We start from the raw sequence: 21,566 nt of genomic DNA on the forward strand, positions 1-21,566 counted from the left end.
GAATGATCGGAGGAGGAGGAGAGAGGAGGAGGAGGAGGAGGTGCGGTGTTGGAGTAGCAGTGTGGTGTGGGGATGATGTTGGAGAGAAAAGGAGGAGGAGGAGAGAGGAGGGGAGTGGAGTGAAGAAGATGCATGATCAGAGCAGGAGGAGGAGGGGGAGGAGGAGGAGGAAGGGGGCGGCAGGTGAGGGATCGGCTGTCACCACCTCATCTCCTGGCCGTACACCAGCAGGAAATGACAGTCAATCAGAGAACACTTTGCTAGGCGCCCAACGGTAATGACACCCGCCCCCCCTACCCCTCAAACCCCCGCCCCCACTACCACCACCACCACCAGGAGCAAGGGGGTAGAGAGGGGGGAGGAGGAGGAGGAGGAGGAGGTGAGTGGATAAATCAAGGGAATGAAATGCCACGGGAAAGAGGAAGGAGGAGGGAGGAGGAGGAAGAGGATAGGCTGTGGTGGTGGAGGTGGTGATGGTGGTGGTGGAGGGGAAACGTGTGAGGTGTTATATAGGTAAAGGGAGGGAGGGGAAAGGAAGGAAGGGCAGGAGGACGAAAGTAAAATATAGAAACAGGAAGAAAGGAAGAATAGTTTAGAGAAAGGGAAAGAAATATATTGGAAGTTCAAAGCTGAGGGGTATGTGCTGATGGTTGTTGTTGTTGTTGTTGTTACTGTTGATGTTGGTGGAAGAAGGAAAGAAATGGAAGGACAACTATAGGCAGAAGGGAAAGAGGAAGAGAGGGAAGGAAGGACGATGGAAGGAACAGGACAGCAGAAGAGACAAAGGGAAAAAAAAGAGGGGGAAGAAAGATAACCGGATGAAAGAAGGGAAGAAGCTAGGGGGAAGGAAGGTGGGAAGGAAGGGAAAGAAAGAAAAGGGAGACACGAAAAAGATGAAGTGGATGGATGAAGTGAAGAAAGGAAGGGAAGAGGAAGAATGTTGCGTCTACAACTACCACTACCACTACCACTACTACTACTACTACTACTACTACCAGCAACAACAAGAAAGTGAATCCTCCGAAGAGACTGCTCCCCCCCCTCCCCTCTCAGTCGGCCAGCAGCAGCAGATCTCGCTCTAGTTAAAGGGCGGCTTTGCTAATCTCGAGGTCAGGCTTTTATCTTTAATGCTGTTCAATTTTAAACTATGAGCGGCAGGGTCCAGAGGAAGAGGAGGAGGAGGAGGAGGAGAGGATAATCATATATTTACACCTTATGGGAAACGAGAAAGTAGAAGTTGTAGTAGTATAAGTAGTAGTAGTAGTAGTAGTAGTAGTAGTAGTAGTAGTAGTAGTAGTAGTAGTAGTAGTAGTAGTAGTAGTAGTAGTAGTAGCAGTAGTAGAAGAAGGAGATAGAGGAAGAAAGAAAAGAAGAAAAGGATGAAGAGGAAAAACATAGAAAAACAGGTTCATACGAGGACGAGAGGATGAACAAAAACAAGACGAACATGAACAAGAAGATCCTACACCCTCGCCTGCAGCAACCTCCCGTGTCTCCATCGGTCACACGTTGCCCTGCACACTGTACCTCAACCAGCAAGTAAAGGACCAGTGATTTGCTTTACGAGGGCCAGATGAACGGGAGCTCGAGTAACAGGTCTACAGCCAGTTTCTCTCTCCCTCTCCCTCTCTCAAGGGAAGAAGGGGGAAGGGAAGGGGACGAGAAGTGGAAGGAAGGGAAGGGAGGTATAGGTTGTACGAGTGAAGGGGGGTGAGGAGCATAGGGAAGGGGAGGCAGGTGGTGGTAGGAGAGGGGGGATGGGGGAAGGGAGTGTAGGAGGAGCTGGCGTAGTTCCAAATAGGTCAACAGAAGACGGGAGGTCGTGTGACGGGAAAACCTAGTGGGCATGGGTGTGATGGTATCCTCTCCCCGTCTTCTGCACACTCTTCCAGGTAATACTTCCTCTACCTCCCGTCTTCTCCCCCCTCATCTCCTCCCATCTCCTTCCTCCACCTCCTCCTATCTTCTTCCATGCACTTCATCTACCTCCCATCTGCTCCCTCATCGTCTTCCTCCACCTCCTCCTATCTTCTTCCATGCACTTCATCTACCTCCCATCTGCTCCCTCATCGTCTTCCTCCATCTCCTCTGACATCCTTCCTATCTTTAAACATCATTCCCCCCTTCTCCCATTTCTCCCTCTCGTATCCTTCCTCCATCTCCTGACAGTCTCGCTTTTCCTCCCTCATTTCCCCTTCCTCCTCTCCCTATCGTCTTATTTCTTCCCCTTCCCCGAAATCCTCCCTTCTTCCTCTCTCATATCCTTCTTCCTCCACCTCCCCGACATGTTCCTATCTTTATCTTTTCCTCTCCTCTACTTTCACCTGCCCCGTCATCCTCCCTTCTTCACCTCCTCTTCCTCCATGTTCCTATCTTTCCCCTCTCATCTCCTTTCACCTCCTCCTCCTCCATGCTCCAATCTTCTCCCATCTCTTCCCCGACATCCTTCCATCTCCCCTCATCTCCTTTCACCTCCTCTTCCATGCTCTCCTCCTCTCCTCTCAGCTTTCCCTCCCATCTCCTCCCCCTCCTATCTTCTTTTACCTCCTCTTCCCTGCTCCCATCTCTCCCCTCCCATCCTCCAATCTTCCCCTCCCCCGAAGCGGACCAAGGGTATTAAAGTGCCGCTGGGGAGTGAGGAAGCGTAGGGAGTGAGGAGGGACTGAGAGGATTAAGGCGCCCATGATAACAGTTCTCGCATTATAGCAATTAACACATATGCATCATACATCATGGCACACTCAGGCATTTTTTTTACTGTTTTTTTCTCTACCTCCCCTCCCTCGCCTCCGTCCGTATCTTCCTCCCCTTTCCTGCTTCACTCTTGATAGCCAAAAAAGGAAGGGGGGGAAGGATGCCAGGTGGGGAGTGAGTGATTAGGAAGTGTGGAGTGCCTGCGATTGGTGCGGTGGAGGTGGTGGTGGTGGTGGAAGGTAGAAGGTGTTAATAAATGATAATGTCCAATTACCAAACCCCAACCAGTTAATTTAGCTCCTGCAACTGCGTCTCTCTCTCTCTCTCTCTCTCTCTCTCTCTCTCTCTCTCTCTCTCTCTCTCTCTCTCTCTCTCTCTCTCTGCTAGATTTGATGCATTCAGCTGATAAATTACAACAGCAGCAACCTACAATAATAATAAGTAGTAGTAGTAGTAGTAGTAGTAGTAGTAGTAGTAGTAGTAGTAATATGATGGAGTCTATTGTAGGCCTAGCAAACACTACTTAAGGTTGGATATACTCGTGTTAAAAGATAAGATTAAAAGAGCTCCCTTGTTTAGCCCGACCAGCTTCACGCAGACTCCCTATGTATATTTATGTCTAGGAAAACGTTCTGGGTATCCTTCATTCATGGCCACCACACCACCACCACCACCGCCACCAACCACTATTCATTCACTGGTGACCCCCCTGCTCCATGCAACTACACTACCATTACAACCTCGACAGACATGACCGAACTCCACAAAAAAAAAAAAAACAAAAATTATACTCCTTCAGAAACATCATCATTAAAGTCTCACCTCACAACCCTCACCTAACTCCACCACAAACAACCTCAACCATTCTAAACATCCTTCCTCAGAAACACTATCATCATTACAGTCTCACCTCACAACCCTCACCTATCTCCACCTCAACCTCCTCATTCATTCTTCAGATCCACTAATACCACTACAACTTTTCCACAATCACTACCAAACTCACTGCCAGCCTCCTCAATAATTCATTCCACTTTCTAATTCCTCACCCTTCAAATTACTTGCACAAAGGCCTCATCACAACCATTAGCTAACATCACTACAACCTCCTCCTTCATTCTTCAGAGCCACTTACATCACTACAGCCTCACTACAACCACTATCTAAGTCATCTCTAACCTCCTTATTCATTCCACTTTCTAATTCCTCACCCTTCAAACTACTTACACAAAGGCCTCATCACAACCATTAGCTAACATCACTACAACCTCCTCCTTCATTCTTCAGAACCACTTATACCACTACAGACTCACTATAACCACTACCGGATTCATCTCCAACCTCCTCATTCATTCCACTTTCCCATTTCTCATTCTTCAAAAAAATAACACATAGGCCTCATCCCAAACATTATCTAACACCACTATAGAACCTCCTCCTCCATTCTTCAGAGCCACTTATACCACTACCAAACTCATCTCCAACCTCCTCATTCATTCCACTTTCCCATTTCTCATTCTTCAAAAAACTAACACATAGGCCTCATCCCACACACTATCTAACATCACTAGAACCTCCTCATTCATTCCTCAGAGCACCACCTCAGCCAGCCTCCCATTCATTCGTGAGAACCACCAGCACCAGAACCAACCCTTTCAACGCCCCTAGGAGCTATTTTCATCCTTATATAAGCATTCCATTCTCTTAGACCACCACCACCACAAATACCTTCACCACCGCCACTTTCTACCAATAACATACTCCTTGTCACTATATTTTCCTTTCCCTCACCATCGCCACGGTCTCCTCACGCCTCTTCACGCCACCACCATTTCTCCCTCTCTACAACCGTGCGCAGAGAAAACTGGATCCACCACATATCAATATTAAAGTCTAGGCATTAGGTGTTCCAGGGAATCCAAAATTAAACATATTTACTTGGCCTGAATTATAGAGTAGAAAAAAACATGTGGTGAGGGTTGGGGAGAAATAGAGATATAAGAGGAGCTGAATGAGGAGGAGGAGGAGGAGGAGGAGGAGGCAGACGACGACGAGGAGGACAAGGAGGAGGCGGAAGGGCAAGGCAAGAAGCTGAGTGAGAAGAATGATGAAGAAAAACTAAAAAAGAAAACCAGTTAAAGATGAGGTGTTTGGATGGAAGAATGGGAATCTGTGTGGAGGAGGAGGAGGAGGAGGATACACAAAACCCAATACTACAGGCAAATGGAGAAACACATCGATACAGGTGAGATACAGGAACATGACCCAAAAGATACACGTCATTACATATGAAGTGCAGGTCAATAGACACGTGGCAGTAAAACAAAAGACATACACACATCGTACTCAGAAATGTACCGTCACCCCACCCCTTCACCTCCCACTATCTGCTGCATGTTCCTTCCCCTCCCCACCCCACACCTCACTCCACTTCACTTCCTGCCCCCCTCCTCCATCTCCTCCTCCTCCTCCTTTTGTTCTTTATCGGTCTCCTCTTCTCCACCTCTTAAACTCTTTCCACTTCTCTCCACTCACCTCGCCTCACTTCCTCTTTCATCACCGTCTTCTTTTTCCTCTTTAGTTACATAATTATCACTCGTTTTTCACTCTTCCCTCATTTCTTACTCTCTTCTGCTCTTCTCGTCCCTTCCTCCACGAAAGACTCCTCCTCCTCTTCACCTCACCTTGGCTTCCTCCTCCTCGTCCTCCACCTCCTTCCTCTTTAGTCCTATATCACGCCCCACACCAGCTACTCCCACCTCCTACTCTCTTTCCTCTGCTCTCTCCTCCACTTCTCTCTTCTCTCCCTCCACGATAACCTCCGCACTCTTTGTCTTCCACACCCCCACTCCACTCCCCTCCCAGGAACCTCTTGTCCCCTTTCCTCCTCTCAAGACCTTCTTCAGCCCTGCTCTCCTCTCCCCTGTGCCACCACCATCGTAGAGGGAACGGAACAGTATTTTCTCCCCACCACAGAACCACTACCACCATGACATTATCCACCCCCACCACCACCACTACAACCTGCATACCTTATACTGCCACCACTACTATTACATAATTACGGTACGATAACTACTACTACTACTACTACGAATTGCAAGGCGCCTTCTCTCCCTCCAGTCAATACCGTCTAGTAGTAGTAGTAGTGATAGTAGTAGTAGTAGTAGTCGTAGTAGTGGAGGAAGAAGAGAGTGGGCGCGTGAGAACGTAGAGAGAGAGAGAGAGAGAGAGAGAGAGAGAGAGAGAGAGAGAGAGAGAATTTCTAAAACTGACATTGATTACAACTCTGCGTCACAACCACCTTCCTGCTACACACGCCTCGGCCTCGTACACACACACACACACACACACGATATTCTCCTCCTCGAGTCTTAAAGTGTTCTCACATTCATCCATGTTCTTGTGTGTGTGTGTGTGTGTGTGTGTGTGAGAGAGAGAGAGAGAGAGAGAGAGAGAGAGAGAGAGAGAGAGTTGGTGAAAGGTGATTACATGACTGGTGGAGGAGAAAGAAAGGAAAAGGAGAAGGAGAAGGAGGAATGCACCAAGATATAGAGACATAGGAAGAAATGTTAGGGGGGGACAGTGTGGGGCGGAAGGCGTGAGAATAAATGAGAGAGAGAGAGAGAGAGAGAGAGAGAGAGAGAGAGAGAGAGAGAGAGAGAGAGAGAGCGGAGAAGGAGGAGCGTGTGTAAGGTTCGGGAGTAAAGATGGGGAGGGGGGGGGGAGGCGGAGAGATAGAAGGCAGGAGGAGGAGGAGGAGCGTGTGTAAGGTGGGGACGAGGGAGAGAAGAGAGGAGGACAGGGGGCGTGGCATGTGCCGGGGGGGAAGAGGCGTGGAGGGGGCGTGGCCGAGGGAGGTGTGTGCCCTGCTGCTAACATTACAGGCTCAGTCGCATCCTCACCCAAACGCCCTGCCAACCTTCCTTATACTCCGACCCTCTCAATGCAATGTCCCTATAACCTAACCAAACTATTAATGTAAATACTCCATCACATCCATACGTAAAATCTCTCCCTTCCAGCCGATCCGCCATTCAGCGTGTCGTCCCCAAATTCCAGACCTCGCCAAGCCGTTCCATAACCTAACCTAACCTAACCTTACCCTATTCCTGTGCAAATACCGTCACGTTCATACCCAAGCTTTCATCCAGTCGATCCCCCATTCAGGACTTCCCCAAATTACACACCTCACCAAGACGTTCCTATGACCTAACTTAACCTAACCCTATTTATGTGTAAACTCCGCCACGTCCCTATCCAAGCTCTCATCCAGTCGATCCGACATTCAGGACCACTTCCCCAAATTCCAGACCTCACCAAGCCGTTCCAATGACCTAACCTAACCTTATTCTTATACAAACTCCGTCACGTCCAGATCGAAACCCTCCTCACCCAGTCGATCCGCCACACAGCCCGACCTCACAAACCTAACCTGACCTAACGCTAGCCACAACCTATCTAGCGCCTCCATTACGTCCACACACACACACACACACACACAGGCAGGGCACCTCACTTCATTTACGTACAACCCCAGCATTCACCTCTGTTATTGGCGTACTCAGAGTAATTTGGAGGGTAGGAAGTCTTTGTTGGGTGCAGTGCGTGGAGGGAGAACACTAGTAATGGTGGAAGTCTGTGAGTGGAAGGAGAGGGAGAGTGGAGAGAGAAGAGGGGGGAGTGAATTGAGGAGGAGAGGGAGAGTGAAGTGAGGAGAGAGGAGAGAGAGAGAGAGAGAGAGAGAGAGAGAGAGAGAGAGAGAGAGAGAGAGAGAGAGAGAGAGAGAGAGAGAGAGAGAGAGAGAGAGAGAGAGGGGGCAAAACTGACTCAATGTAGCTTTGAGGAAGAGAATCCTCACGCCACGTTCCAGCATAACACACACACACACACACACACACACACACACACACACACACACACACACACACACGGAGCACGTCCATTGTGGGGCCAGTGCAAAAACCTTTCCTTTGTTAGTGGGTTGTGCGTGCATGTGTGTGTGTGTGTGTGTGTGTGTGTGTGTGTGTGTGTGTGTGTGTGGTGAGACTTGCTGGCCAAATAATCCCTCGGGCGGTGTGCAACAAAGGTCAAGGACGACTCAGCCTCAGACAACCCAAGGAGAAGGAGGAAGAAGAGGAGGAGGCAGTGGTGGTGGTTGTGGCTAGAGAGGTATGCGCGTACACACACACACACACACACACACACACACACACACACACACACACACTTACCTGTTAGTAGTAGGAGGAAAAGGAGGAGGAGGAGGAGGCTGGCGGAGCTTTATCCTACCGCAGCGCTGAGCTTCTAGAGGAGGAGGACGAGGACGTAGTAATAGTAGAGGTTTTGATGATGTTATGGGTGGTGGTGATGGTGGTGACGGCGGCGGTGTGGGCCGTGATGACTGGTGGAGGTGGTGGTGGTGGTGGTGGCCGTAGTAGGCGTAATAGTATAGTAGTAGTAGTAGTGTATGCGTGCGCCGGCGGTGTATGATAATGTTCGTTTCTTGAAGGTTATGCTGTATGGAGTGGAGGATGAAGATGTGGAGGTGGTAGTGGTGGTGGCTGTGGTCGTAGTATTAGTATTAGTAGTGGCAGTAATGTATGCGTGTGGCAGTGTATGGTAATGGTTCGTGGCGATGATGGTAGTGAGGTGGACGTGATGATGGATGGAGTGGAGGATGAGGATGTGGAGGTGGTGGTGGTGGTGAGGGCGACGAGGAGTGGTGGTGGTGGAGCAGCCGCCACTGCCACTCCCGCCGGGTAACTACTACACAGCACCACCAAGACCCTCCTGCATCGCCGCCAGAGGTCCGCCCCCTCTCCTCCTCCCCGCCTGCCCCCCCCCCCCCACCCTTCACTACACCCGTAACACACACACACACAAACACACCAAAAACACCCCCTAATTCCTGCACTCCCCCCGCTACACATTCCCATCTCTGCCTGCCCCCCTTGCTCTCCGCCCCCCTTTCCTGGGAAGGATAAGGAGGAAAAGGGGGGGAGGGGGCGGAGAGAGAGAGAGAGAGAGAGAGAGAGAGAGAGAGAGAGAGAGAGCATGGTGTAGCGTAGAGGTGTGCAAAGGGCGCATGCTCACTCCGTAGTTCAGTCTCTCATTGACACAGCTGGGGCCGCCTCCTCCTCCCCCTCCTCCGCCTCCTCCGCTAGTCCCTCCACACTAGAGGCTTCCTGCGGCTGTCACATGCGCCCTAACCTGCCTCCATCTCCCTTCCCAGACTAGACTTAGGCAGAGAAGATACCCTCGCCAGACCAGAAGGATCATGGGGAAGGAGAACGTCAGGAGGGTTTAGCGTGAGGGGCGGCGACGTGGGCTGGTGGGAGTAACAGCCTTTTGCCTCGCCACGCCACCTCCACCACGCCGCCGCCGCCACGCGCAGTCCGCCATGGTCGCCAGGTGTGTGGTGGCGGCCGCGGAGACTCGCCCTTACCCGCTGCCTCCCACACGATCAATAGCGTAGCCTGCAGAGTATGAATGTTGTACTCCAAACTTACTACGTCCCCCCCACCGCCGCCGCTCGCCCCCCTCCCTCGCTGGCACGCCTCCATCCTTCTCTCTCTCTCTCTCTCTCTCCACGGAGGAAGAGCTACGTAGGAGGTGTGGCTCAGGCCTTACGAGGAGCCACCACGATCGCATTCTCCCTTTCTTCTTCCACCTCCTCTGCCTCGTGTCCTGCTCCTCCTCCTCCACCAAGCTACTGCTCCACACTACCCTGTCCCGCTCCACCTGCACACCCTCCACCGTTACAGCCTCGCACTCACCTGCTTTCCTTCACCTCTTTCACCACCGCACAATACACACACTGGACTCTCGCCTTACGTCTTCACTACACTACTCCATCCATTCACCCCCCCTCGCCCCCGCTCTCTCTCTCTCTCTCTCTCTCTCTCTCTCTCTCTCTCTCTCTCTCTCTCTTCTCCACCATTACACTACTACTACTACTACTACTACCCAACCACTACCCTTCACACCCCTAGTTCAATTTCACATCCCCCCTTCAGACTCTCTCTCTCTCTCTCTCTCTCTCTCTCTCTCTCTCTCTCTCTCTCTCTCTCTCTCTCTCTCTCTCTCTCTCTCTCTCTCTCTCTCCTCCACCATTACACTACTACTACTACTACTACTACTACTACTACTACTACTACCACTACCCTTCACACCCCTAGTTCAATTTCACATCCCCCTTCAGATTCTCTCTCTCTCTCTCTCTCTCTCTCTCTCTCTCTCTCTCTCTCTCTCTCTCTCTCTCTCTCTCTCTCTCTCTCCACCGCCATCCACCCTCTCTGCCTGCCTTCCTTCCCGACTCGCCTCCACCATTCTCTTATAATCCACATTTCTCCACTTCTCTTCCCCATGTTCCACTCCACTTTCACACCACTCTAGCAGATAACCCTTCCCCTTTTGAGTCACCTCCACCACCACCACAGTATTCCACATTCATATATATTCTCCACCTTCACATTCCTTCCCTTCATCCTTATACAATATACACTCGATCCCTTCCTCCACTTCCACCATGTGCTTTTTTTTCTTTCCACCTCCACCTTGATGTTCCTCCATATCACTTCCAGCCCTTCCCTACTTCCTTGCCAGTCCTCCCCGCCTTCCACTTCGTCCATTAACGTTATTCAACACGTCCACTCTTCCTCCACCTCCGCCATTTCTTCTCTAACCTCGACCATGATACTGCTCCACACACATCCTCTCCACCTCCACCACTGTTCGTTTCTTCCTCCTCCATCCACCTTCACGATAAGCTACTCCACCCTCGCTTTCTTCACCTCCACTCCCCTCCTTGTCCTCCTCTCTCTCTCTCTCTCTCTCTCTCTCCCTTCCACCACATTACTACTCCACTTTTTCCTCCTCCACACCACTTCCCTCCCGGCCCCATCTTCACCTCACGACTCCAGCATCACGCCACTCCACACTCTCACCTTTGTTCCACCTCTCCACTACACGCTACTCCATATCGCTTTTCTTTCTCCTTCACCTCCCACCTGACAGAAGAGTTCACACACACACACACACACACACACACACACACACACACACACACACACACATTTGTTATTCATTTTGGGCGTTACAATATTCTTCCATAAAACTGCATAATTCATATATACCGTAACTCTCTCTCTCTCTCTCTCTCTCTCTCTCTCTCTCTCTCTCTCTCTCTCTCTCTCTCTCTCTCTCTCTCTCCACATACATGCATAAACAGAGATCAGTTTGAGTAACCAAAAACTTTCACATATCAGGGAAATCCACAACGTCTGGTTCATTTTAGTTCACTGAAGGCCCAAAACATTCCTGGCCCTTTAGTCAGTCCCATTGTCCACGACGGCTGTGCAAGGGAAACACACAGTCTGCTTTGATAATATTTGAAATAGCTAACCTGTCCTTGAAGATATCTATTGTTCACACACACACACACACACACACACACTCTACAGGCAAAGAACAAACCTTACATGATAGGGAATAAGTGCACAAAAAAAAAGTTCACAAACACTCACCACTGAGATGCTTTCCCTTCCCTCACACTGCTTGTCTTACCTGAAAAAATAAATAAAAAATTACATAATAAATGTTTTTCTTACACCACACTAATATTATGCACAAAAAGAAAATGTAAAACTTTAGACTACTCGTATTTTCTGCAATAAATTCATTATGAGATTTGCTGAAGATATGGCACACAAAACTGATAATTTTTTAAGGAGGACATGAATTCATTCAAATTTCCCCCCCAAAAATACCTAATGTTTATAACAATCTTTTTATTCATAATATAACAAAGATAAATGTAAACAAATTTATTCAAAATTTCTATCAAGAAATTTGTTGTAATATTTCTTGAGCTAACCAGTGCTGCTGCTGCTACTACTACTACTACTACTACTACTGCTACTACTACTACTACTACTACTACTACTACTACTACTACTGCTACTACTACTACTACTACTACTATACTACTACTACAAATAAGAAGAAAAACAAGGATGAAGAAGAAGAAAAACAGGGATGAAGAAGAAGAAAAAGAAGAAGAGAAGAAGAAAAGGAAGAGGAAGAAGAAGAGGAAGACATACCAATAAAGTGGAGCATAATGTTTCCTCCCTTCCCACCATCTCAAGGGAGCACTGGCGCCCCCAGAGCTTAAGCTCTCGACACATAACATTAATTCTATACATTTTTCCCTTACACACCAACAATAAGCATCCTTTTTTAATTTTTCTACATATTGCTTACACTCAATATCCATATGGAAATAACTGCCATGGCATTGTTATATATATTTCCTGACACACTTCTCTGTGATCCCTCCACGCCTGTATTCACCTGGCATCATCAAATGACTCTATGATTAGGCCAAAAGTGAGGAAGATTGGATTAGTGACATCCCAGCACTAGGCAGACATCAGAACAAAGGCAATTCAAGTCAATATTTTGCAAAGGTCAGGACATGTATGTAAAAGAAAGGACAAAAGATGGACAGAAGAGTGACAGACTGGGAAATAATTTATATATAAAGACACAAAGGAAGCTATTCACCAGATGTTATGATGCCATAAGTATGCAGAACATTTACATCAAACAGGAAAGTAGTGGGACAAGACAGAAACAAGTGGATGGAATGTAGAATAAAGAAGGGCAAAGGAAGAGGCAGAGAAACATGCAAAATTAGATCAGATGATGACTGGAGTTTAGAGCAAAGAATTAAGACTGATAAGAGCACACATCCTTGAAACTAGGCTCTAGATAATCCATAAAGTCCCCTCACGACCTCAACATGCATGGTACTATTAGGTGGATATATGCATAAGAACAGCAACCCGATGTTCCACCTGACCTACAGTCACAGCATCCTGCCAGTCCCACCATATAGTTCAGAAACTTAACACCTCACAAAAGATCTGGAGAAAAGTTACTAAGTTTGTGATGAGGATATGAAAAAAATGCTGGCTGATACATGGAGAAATAGGAAGTGTGTGGAAAGATATGTAATGACAAAAGATAGCTGAATGGAAGCAGGAGCCAGGTGTGAGAATAAATATGAAATGGAGAAGGATGCATGAATGGAAGCAGGAATTAGGTGTATGACAGGATATGTACTGGTGAGAAATACTTATATGGTAGCAGGAGTTAGGTGTATGACAGGATATATACTAGTGAAGAATACTGTAATGGAAGTGTATAAAAGGAGCATCTTTCCCCTTGTCATACCCTTCCTTTTCAGCATGGTAAATGTAAAGTTTGGGGCATACACTATAGATCCATGTGTGCTTATCTCCATTGCACTGACCTTGGAGCCTGTGGTGGGAAGAACCCGTTACCCTGAAAAACAGGGCCAGTCTGGCATCTAGGTTACCACAGTTTACTTTCCCCAGGTTTCCTCAGGTACCCATTCATCGACAAGCCCGAAAGGGAGGATGAACAGCTGGATGAGCACTGCACTATCTGCCCAGGCCGGGATTTAAACTTAGGACTGTGGATTTGTAGCTAGGCCCGCTAACCACTGCCCTGCAGTGGCACGAGTCAGTGGTGATACTTCAGATGTTTGCCAATATTTAAACAAGAAACAAGAAATGGTGCCCTGAGACACTACATTAATTATGAACAGCAAGGCCATGAATGGTGGGTAGATGAATGCAGCATGACCTCTCCTCTACTGGTTGTTCTTCTCTCAAGGTAATACAGGAAAACTTCTGATGGAAGAGCAACATATTCATGGCAACAGAAGAATAAAAACCTACCTAGCCAAGGTCAGGCCAGATCTGTTGAAAGCATAAGATGATAATGACTACACCGAATTTATTCATTTCTGTCTTAAACTCATGAGCAGTCAGACAATTTGCTTCGTTGATTTTCTCTTTTAACTGACTATTTCCAGTAGAAGCCTGATGCTTACTTTCCTACATCTCTTAACATGTGTATTATTCTTGCACTTCCTTTGAACTTGGTAATTCATTCTTTCTCTCCACAGACCTGCAGTTTCCTCTCTAATTTCTTCTTATAAACAAAACATTGCAGCTTTTTTTGGCCATCTGTTTATCTACTTTTACTACCTAAAAATCTGATTGTCTGTTACCTCTGATAACCCCATCAGAGAGGAAACCCATAACAGATCCTTCTGCTTTCCTTATTCATACATTGCCTCTGCAAAATCAACCCTGTTTAATCTCTTTTAGTCACAAATAAGCAAGAAAATGGCAATAATATTCCTGCCTACCAGATCAACATCTAAACTGACATAAACTCTCAATTTTTTTTACTATGGCCGTCATAATCATACAAAGAATTCACCCTAATTTTATCTAAAAGGCTATCATGTTTGAGGCAATCATTAAAAAACGTTTGGAAAATGCATTTCATCATCACAACACGTCTGTATGTGTCACGTTTGTAATGTGTTAAATGAAAAGATTATGAAGATACATGATAAAGGTGTAAGCTATGAACATGGGGTTTGGGGATAGGGAATGGATGTGTGAATCAAACTTTTGCACTAAAAATGATGGTTGAAAAGTACTTAGAGAAGGAGAGGAAACTGCTACTTTAATGAGCCTGGAGAAGGCCTGTAACAGAGGTGCCTGAAAGGTTTGTGGGGTGTCTTGAGGATCTATGGGTATTACAATGCAAGGTGCTAAATTATTTAGCACCAACAACCAAATGTAGAGAATAGGCAAATGATAATAGGAAAACATTTATTTGAGTTTAATACAAGAGAAATGGGTGGTCCACCTCCTTAGCTACCCTTCCAGCTTTGCTACACCATACCCACCAATGCAACTCTGATCCCCTATACCAAGAAACTGCAATTCTCAGTGTTCTGAATCTTGTAAAATTAGAAAGGAGCAAGCTGTTGGATGTTCTTTGTACTAGTGCCATGGTAATGTAATGCTAAGCCCGTCACACTCACTTTACAACCTGATAACAACCACCCACGACCCCAAAATGCTGCTGTTTACACCCACTGCTTCCTGACCACATAAGTGGCCGAGCAGTCGTGCAACTAAACGGCTACCGGCAGTTGTCCAGTGGGTGGTTGGACAGCGATGGTAAGATTCACACCTTGACCTCACACTTGGACTCTGGTCAAGATGCCCACCATGCACTGAGCAGTGACCGACAGGCAAGAACTGGTCACGGATCATAAGCGACCAATACGCATCCTGTCACAATGAGGATGGTGATCTATTGTAATGATTGGTCATATAAGGTTATATGTCAGTATGCCATCCAGCCAACCACTGGTCGCTGCACAACTCACAGGGTGGTGGGAGCCCGGACACCAACCACATCCAATGACAGATGCAAAGTGGATGGTGAACATCAGCGACCACCTACTACCTACTACTACATCTGGTCACCATTCACCAGTAAACGGTTATGTGTCACCCATCGATGGAAGACCACTTGCCATCCAGACGCAGTCCATTCTGCCACCAGACAACAACTTTTTTTACAACTGGTAGTGACCTGAGAGGTCAGCTGGAGGTTTTTGGTGCAGCATCAAAAACCTTTAGCTGACCTTTCCAGTCATACAGTGGACAGAAACACATGACAATTGCACGCACAACCATGTGAGACTTCCCGCTACCTGCAGACCACAGATGGTCATTATAAGAATATAAAGTCAGTGCAACTGAAGCTTTAGGAGCATATGAAGAACTCTGAAGAGCTGTGGAGCTCATCTCCATGTGACTTATTTATTTATTTATTTATTTATTTTTTTTTTTTTATACGTCGCAGCCTATTGTGCTGGTAGGCTTCTTCCCGGTGGGGCCTGATGGTCGGCCCAGCCCGTTCTGGTGCAGGCGAGTGTTTATAGTGGCGCCATCTTGCCACTGTGGTGGGTAAGAACCCACTACCCTGGGATGCAAGACAAGTATGACATCTAGGTTACCAGTTAACCTTTCCCAGCTTTCCCTAGGTATCAATTTATCAATAAACCTGAAAGGGAAGATGAACAGCTGGGTGAGATGGGAGCCCCAGGCCAGGATTGAACCTGGGTCTATGGATTTGTAGCTAAGGGTGCTAACCAATACACCATGAAGAGCCATGGGGACCATAACTTATAGTCAGTAGTAGCACTGAAGTCACCAAACTAAGTACTCATTGGAGGATTCTTCAGAATTACAAAGTTTTACAGAGTACAAAAATCTTTGCAACTGATAATAAGCTTGTTGCTACACTCAAGCTTCATGGCTACATGCCAGGTAAAGAAAAATCTCAATATGTAATCATACTATGTTTCATCTTGGGAAAGTGAAAGACTTGGCATGTGCTCATGAGTGTGAAGTGACAGCCTTAAATTGGGTCAGTGTGCCTTGAGGACCCTAAAGAATTAAGGAATACCTTTAAACCATAAGCTCAACAAGGTGAAAAGGAGGAAACTCAAGGTAAAGAAGTAGGTTTTGCCTGTGGAGACATTGAACAATATCAAGGAGTTGCACTATTATGCTTCCTGAGAATCAAGACCAATATAGAGCTCTGTCACACAGGACTAGAACCTTCCTGAGGAGAGACAAGAAGTCAAAACTCTTGCTGAGGACGTAAAGGGTTATTTCAATGCAAATTATCTCTGACCTGCTTCCCGAATACTAAAGTAATAGTGTTCTGAGCCTCCCTCTCAGGTGAGATGTTCTCTAAACAACAAACAGTTGCTTCATGTCAGATGTAAATGGGTAACTCTTGACTGCTGCATTACACATTACATAAAGTAGGTGCTGACTCACACACCGACAAAAGCCCATCATCCTCTCTTGACATGATTAGAGACTGCGGGAAGGTTGAGGGATGGAAAGGCAGCTGGTATTTGTAATATCTGTGTGGAGATGCTTAAACCTGAAGGTTCATGCTTGGCAAATTAACAACTGACCATATTCTAGTGCTTTGCGTGCTGGTGGAATGCAGATATAAGTTTCAACAGGAGATACATGCAGCCTATGTCAATCTCAAGAAGGCATTGAATTCAGTGCATCATGAGGCAATCTGGGATCTATTGTGACTGTAGAATTTCTGCAAGGATTGTTGGTCCATTGACGGGGCTGCATTCTGAGGATGAGAATGCCATGAAATGTGAGGGTATATCCAACATTTTTCCTGTTTCCTGTGAATTCAGAAGTGTATCCTTTCCCTATAGCTTTTCTACATTTGCATGGACTGGGTATAAGGCAGTTATGGATTAGTCATTGTGGAGCATCTATTGACAATACCAGCGGTCAACTTTTTTTGCCCATGAGTGAGTGAGTGAGTGGTAGGGTGAGGACGTGCGGCATGAGCTCCTTGGAACTGCTGAGTCGACAATGGCGGGCAGAACCAGGAGTCTGAGAGATTCCTGTTGTGTCTTTGACGATTTTACAGGCGAAAAGTGGATTGCATGCTGTTTGTGTCCAAGGTGGTGTCATGTGAAGTGTGCTAATTTGATTGGAGTCAAGCAGGATAATGTACCTAAAATAAATTGGATTTGCACTCCATGTCTTCATAAAGCATCTCGCTACCAACATTGTTGAAAAATTGGATAAATTCAAGCAAGAATTATCTAAAGAAATATCTGTGGTAAAAGATGAGGTTGAATCTCGGATGTCCAGTGTCAAGGAGGAGTTGAGTGAGGTGGCAGGCATGATTTGTGATGAGCAGGCAGAGTTGGGTCGCGCCAGTTTTGCTGACATAGCCCGTCACAAGAGGAAGAAGAATCTCCTTGTCGTGAAGGCTTCTGATTAAGACAAAAAGGCTACGGAGTTGAAAAATGAAGTTTCCCAGGCATTACAAGGCATTCAGATTACTGATTCAAGGTTAACAAATGGAGGTAACATTGTTATGAACTTTGATGATGAGAACACTAGGAATGAAGCAGCTCAGAAATTGGAAAATGTAGAGCAAGTTAGCACAAAAAGTGTGGGAAAACTAAGGCCAAAGATCATGATCTGCAATGTGCATAAGGAGGAGACCGGGGATAAGATAACTGAGACACTGTTAAACAGGAATGAGTTCCTACACTCAATTTCTGGTGTTGAAGGGAAAATTGAGAAGATTTTTAGCAAGCCTGCTGTTGGTGGCACAATGCACTATATTTTGAAATGTGATCCAACTGTTTGAGAGTTGATTCATAAACATCATGACATGATAAAACTAGAATGGGGAGTGTACACTGTGAGAGATAGATACCATGCAATCATATGTTACCATTGTCAAAGATATGGCTATCTTGAGGCCAACTACACTGCCAAGAACAATGGAGAAGTCCAAAAATGTTACAAGTGCTCTGGTGATCATATATCAAGAGACTGCTTAATGATGCCAAGTTTATTGAAAGAACATCAGTAGCTTATCCATGAAAGCAATTAAGACTCACCCACTCACTACGACGTTGTGAAAAAGTGCATATCGAGGATTATTATAGAGGCTAACATCATTATTGCTGACAGCCCTGCGGAGCGCTGCGCTAGCAGTTTATTTTTTCTAACACTGAGTGCTACACTTGGATAGCATCTGTCATTTATTCAACCAAATAAATACTCTGTTAAGTTATTCCTGTAATACCTTAACAATCTAGTTTGGTCGAATCAGTCAACATATATTGGTGTTGTCAACAAGTTTGCTGACAAACTGATAACCGACATATACTACGAATAATAATGAGTCTCTACACTAGTCCTGTATAACCTTCATTAATATGAGCCAGACTGACTTCAAATCTAAACCAACTACATCCTATCATGTAATCCAGGAGGGATTTCGATATCAACTCTGTACATATCTTTACAAATGGAGCCTCCTGCCATGTCAAGCCCCAACCACTCTGAGCGGTCAGGCACTGGAATGTCTTAATCTCCATCAGAATGAGGACAGACTTAATCCCAAGCCTACCATTGAAACTATAATAATTATCATCCCCCACATAACTGTTGCATCTTCTCATTATGTTTTCTTGATGCATTTTTTCTTTTTTTTCACTCATCTCCATGCAGCTTCCCCTTTCCACTACTGTATAGAGTCAGTCACATGATCAATTACATCAATAAACCATATATTATTACTAGTATCATTATTATTATTTTTTATTATATCATGTATTATTATTACCAATCCCTAAAATATATTATCAATCCTACAGGACTGTAGTTTACAAATAAAACTTGTCAAATACTTCAATGAAATCTTGATATACAGTAAGTATCCCTAGTACTTGCAACCATATTGTGTGAAATGCCTAAAGTGAAACCAAATTGTCGAGTCCGTTTTGGCGTTGGCTCCTGCAGGTCCATTTCTCCCCTCTGCTCTGCCACACAGTCCCAACACCTATTTTTTCCTCTCATATGTTACCTTTAGCTTACATATGAGAGGAAGAGATAGGTGTTGGGACTGTAACAGAGCTGAAAGAAAGGACCATGAGAACCTGAACCAGCCTCGACATATTTGGAAGAATATAGTAAGCGAGAACCTGAAAATCTGACTCTGGAATACCAAACAGGTGAATAGATTCCAGGATCCATAATACACAGGGCAGGGGCAAGGAATGTCTCAAATCCATTAATTACCTAGAAGGAGCAACACCCACCATTTACAACATCCCTGCACCTGCACCTACACCACCTCCACCAGCAGCTGAACCCTCATCTGTCACTGCTGACATGTCTATTGTTGCTTTTTAACTTTGTTTCTCCATGAAGGATGCAGTGGACTTTCTCTTCACTGCCTGGGTCAGGATCAGCCTTGCAACAGAGAACCATGCCTGGCAGATTCTCGACCCTCATTTGTGTGTTAAGAGGCCATCATCCAACTACTAGCAGACTTCAAGACAGCCATACTGTCAGCCACACAAGCTGTGCCAGGCTTGAAGGACTTTATGCCAATGGTGTCATCATATGACTTTGAGGGTTTTAGGGACAAAGTGCCTAAGCTTGTGGCTCATGGTGTAAAAGATGAATGTGACAGTTAAAATGAGGAGGATGTTAGTCAGGCAAGTGGTGAGAGGGGTGGTGCAGCAAGCAGTGTGGTGGAGACAAGCTACATGTCTTGCCCCACCTCAGAACCCCTGCTACTGAAGTCCATCAGGCCAGTCATCTACTGTGTTGTGAGTCACTATTTCTTGTTATTTTAGCTAACCACTGTAATGTGTCTTTGAAATTTTCCATTTATTATGTCTTTAAGGTAAAAAAAAATGCCAGTCTGTCAGAGTAGTGCCACCCATATCCCACTTTTCCCATAGGAATATATAGTCATAGTAGCTATGTGAATTTTCTAGTACACACGTGGTATGTCGCATATAGGAAAGCAGACATAGAAAATCTGAAGAAACATTATGAAAAACTAAACTGGGAAAAGTTAAAAAGAACAAATGAAGTGCAGGAAAAGTATATTTTTATGGAGGCATATGAGACAGGAGTCATGAAAGTCCCAAAGAAAGAGGAAAGAAAGATTGGTTTAATGCAAGATGTGCAGATGCAAAGGAAAAAAAGAGACAAAGCGTGGAAGAGATTGAAAAGAAATAACAATCAAAGCAATAAAGAAGATTTTAAGATAGCAAGAAATGAATATGTGAAAATAAAGACAGAAGAAGAGAAAGGATATGAAAAGGATATTGTTGAAAAATGCAAGGAAGAACCTAAATTGTTTTATAGATTCATAAAAGGAAAAATCAAACCAAGGGAAAAATAGAAAGACTGAAAGATAGAAATAAGACAACTGAAGATCCTAAAGACATGACTGAGCTGCTAAACAAGAGGTTTCAGCAAGTTTTTACAAAAGAATCACAATTCAATGAACCACAAGATGACAAGATAAATGTTCAAATGGATGAAGTCATAGTAACTAAAGAGGAGATATATAAAATAATGGAGGAGCTGGAAAAGAGGAAAGCAATAGGACCGGATGGAGTCTCAGGTTTTATATTGAAAGAATGCAGAAATCAGCTGGTTGGACCAGTAAATGATTTTTTTTTTCTTTTTTTTCAGCAAAGGAGACAGCTCAAGGGCGCAAAGAAAAATATAAAAAAAAAACCTGCTACTCACTGCTCCTGAACAGAGGTCAAAGGAATGTCCAAAAAGAGAGGTCAATTTCGGGAGGAGAGGTGTCCTGATTCCCTCCTCTTGAAAGAGTTCAAGTCGTAGGCAGGAGGAAATACAGATGAAGGTAGATTGTTCCAGAGTTTACCAGCATGAGGGATGAAAGAGTGAAGATGCTGGTTGACTCTTGCATAAGGGGTTTGGACAGTATAGGGATGAGCATGAGTAGAAAGTCGTGTGCAGCGGGGCCACAGGAGGGGGGGAGGCATGCAGTTAGCAAGTTCAGAAGAGTAGTCAGCATGAAAATATCGATAGAAGATAGAAAGAGAGGCAACATGGCGGCAGAATTTGAGAGGTAGAAGACTATCAGTATGAGGAGGAGAGCTGATGAGACAAAGAGCCTTTGACTCCACTCTGTCAAGGAGAGCTGTGTGAATGGACCTCCCCCACACGAGATGCATACTCCATACGAGGGCGGACAAGGCTCCTGTAAATGGATAGCAACTGTGCGGGGGAGAAGAACTGGCGGAGACGGTACAGAACGCCCAGCCTAGAGGAAGCTGATTTAGTAAGAGATGAGATATGAAGTTTCCAGTTGAGATTTTGAGTTAAGGATAGACCGAAAATGTTTAGTGTTGAAGAAGGTGATAGCTGGGTGTTATCAAAGAATAGGGGATAGTTGTTTGGAAGATTGTGTCGAGTGGATAGGTGGAGAAACTGTGTTTTTGAGGCGTTGAAGGACACCAGGTTCCTCTTGCCCCAATCAGAAATAATAGTAAGGTCTGAGGCTAAGCGTTCTGTTGCCTCCAGCCATGAATCGTTAAGTTCCTGTGGAGTGGGTCTTCT

The 21,566-nt window shown here is 45.7% G+C and overlaps 1 protein-coding gene across 7 annotated transcripts in view; it reads right to left on the minus strand.

Annotated features, from left to right (window-relative positions):
* Positions 1 to 21,566, minus strand: part of LOC127001577 (glucocorticoid-induced transcript 1 protein-like) — a 71,274-nt gene that overhangs the window by 26,579 nt on the left and 23,129 nt on the right. Inside the window, exon 2 of one of the 7 annotated variants that reach the window (XM_050866359.1) lies at positions 11,223 to 11,262. The exons of 3 other annotated variants lie outside the window; for them this stretch is intronic. The gene's annotated coding sequence lies outside the window, so the exon portion shown is untranslated. Of the gene's footprint in view, positions 1 to 7,928; positions 8,472 to 9,473; positions 9,566 to 11,222; positions 11,263 to 13,012; positions 13,158 to 21,566 lie in introns of those variants that run through there. 3 more of the 7 variants (XM_050866358.1, XM_050866357.1, XM_050866356.1) reach the window with 3 other exon arrangements.

Source organism: Eriocheir sinensis, chromosome 21, assembly GCF_024679095.1.
Source record: "Eriocheir sinensis breed Jianghai 21 chromosome 21, ASM2467909v1, whole genome shotgun sequence".
Classification (NCBI taxonomy): domain Eukaryota; kingdom Metazoa; phylum Arthropoda; class Malacostraca; order Decapoda; family Varunidae; genus Eriocheir; species Eriocheir sinensis.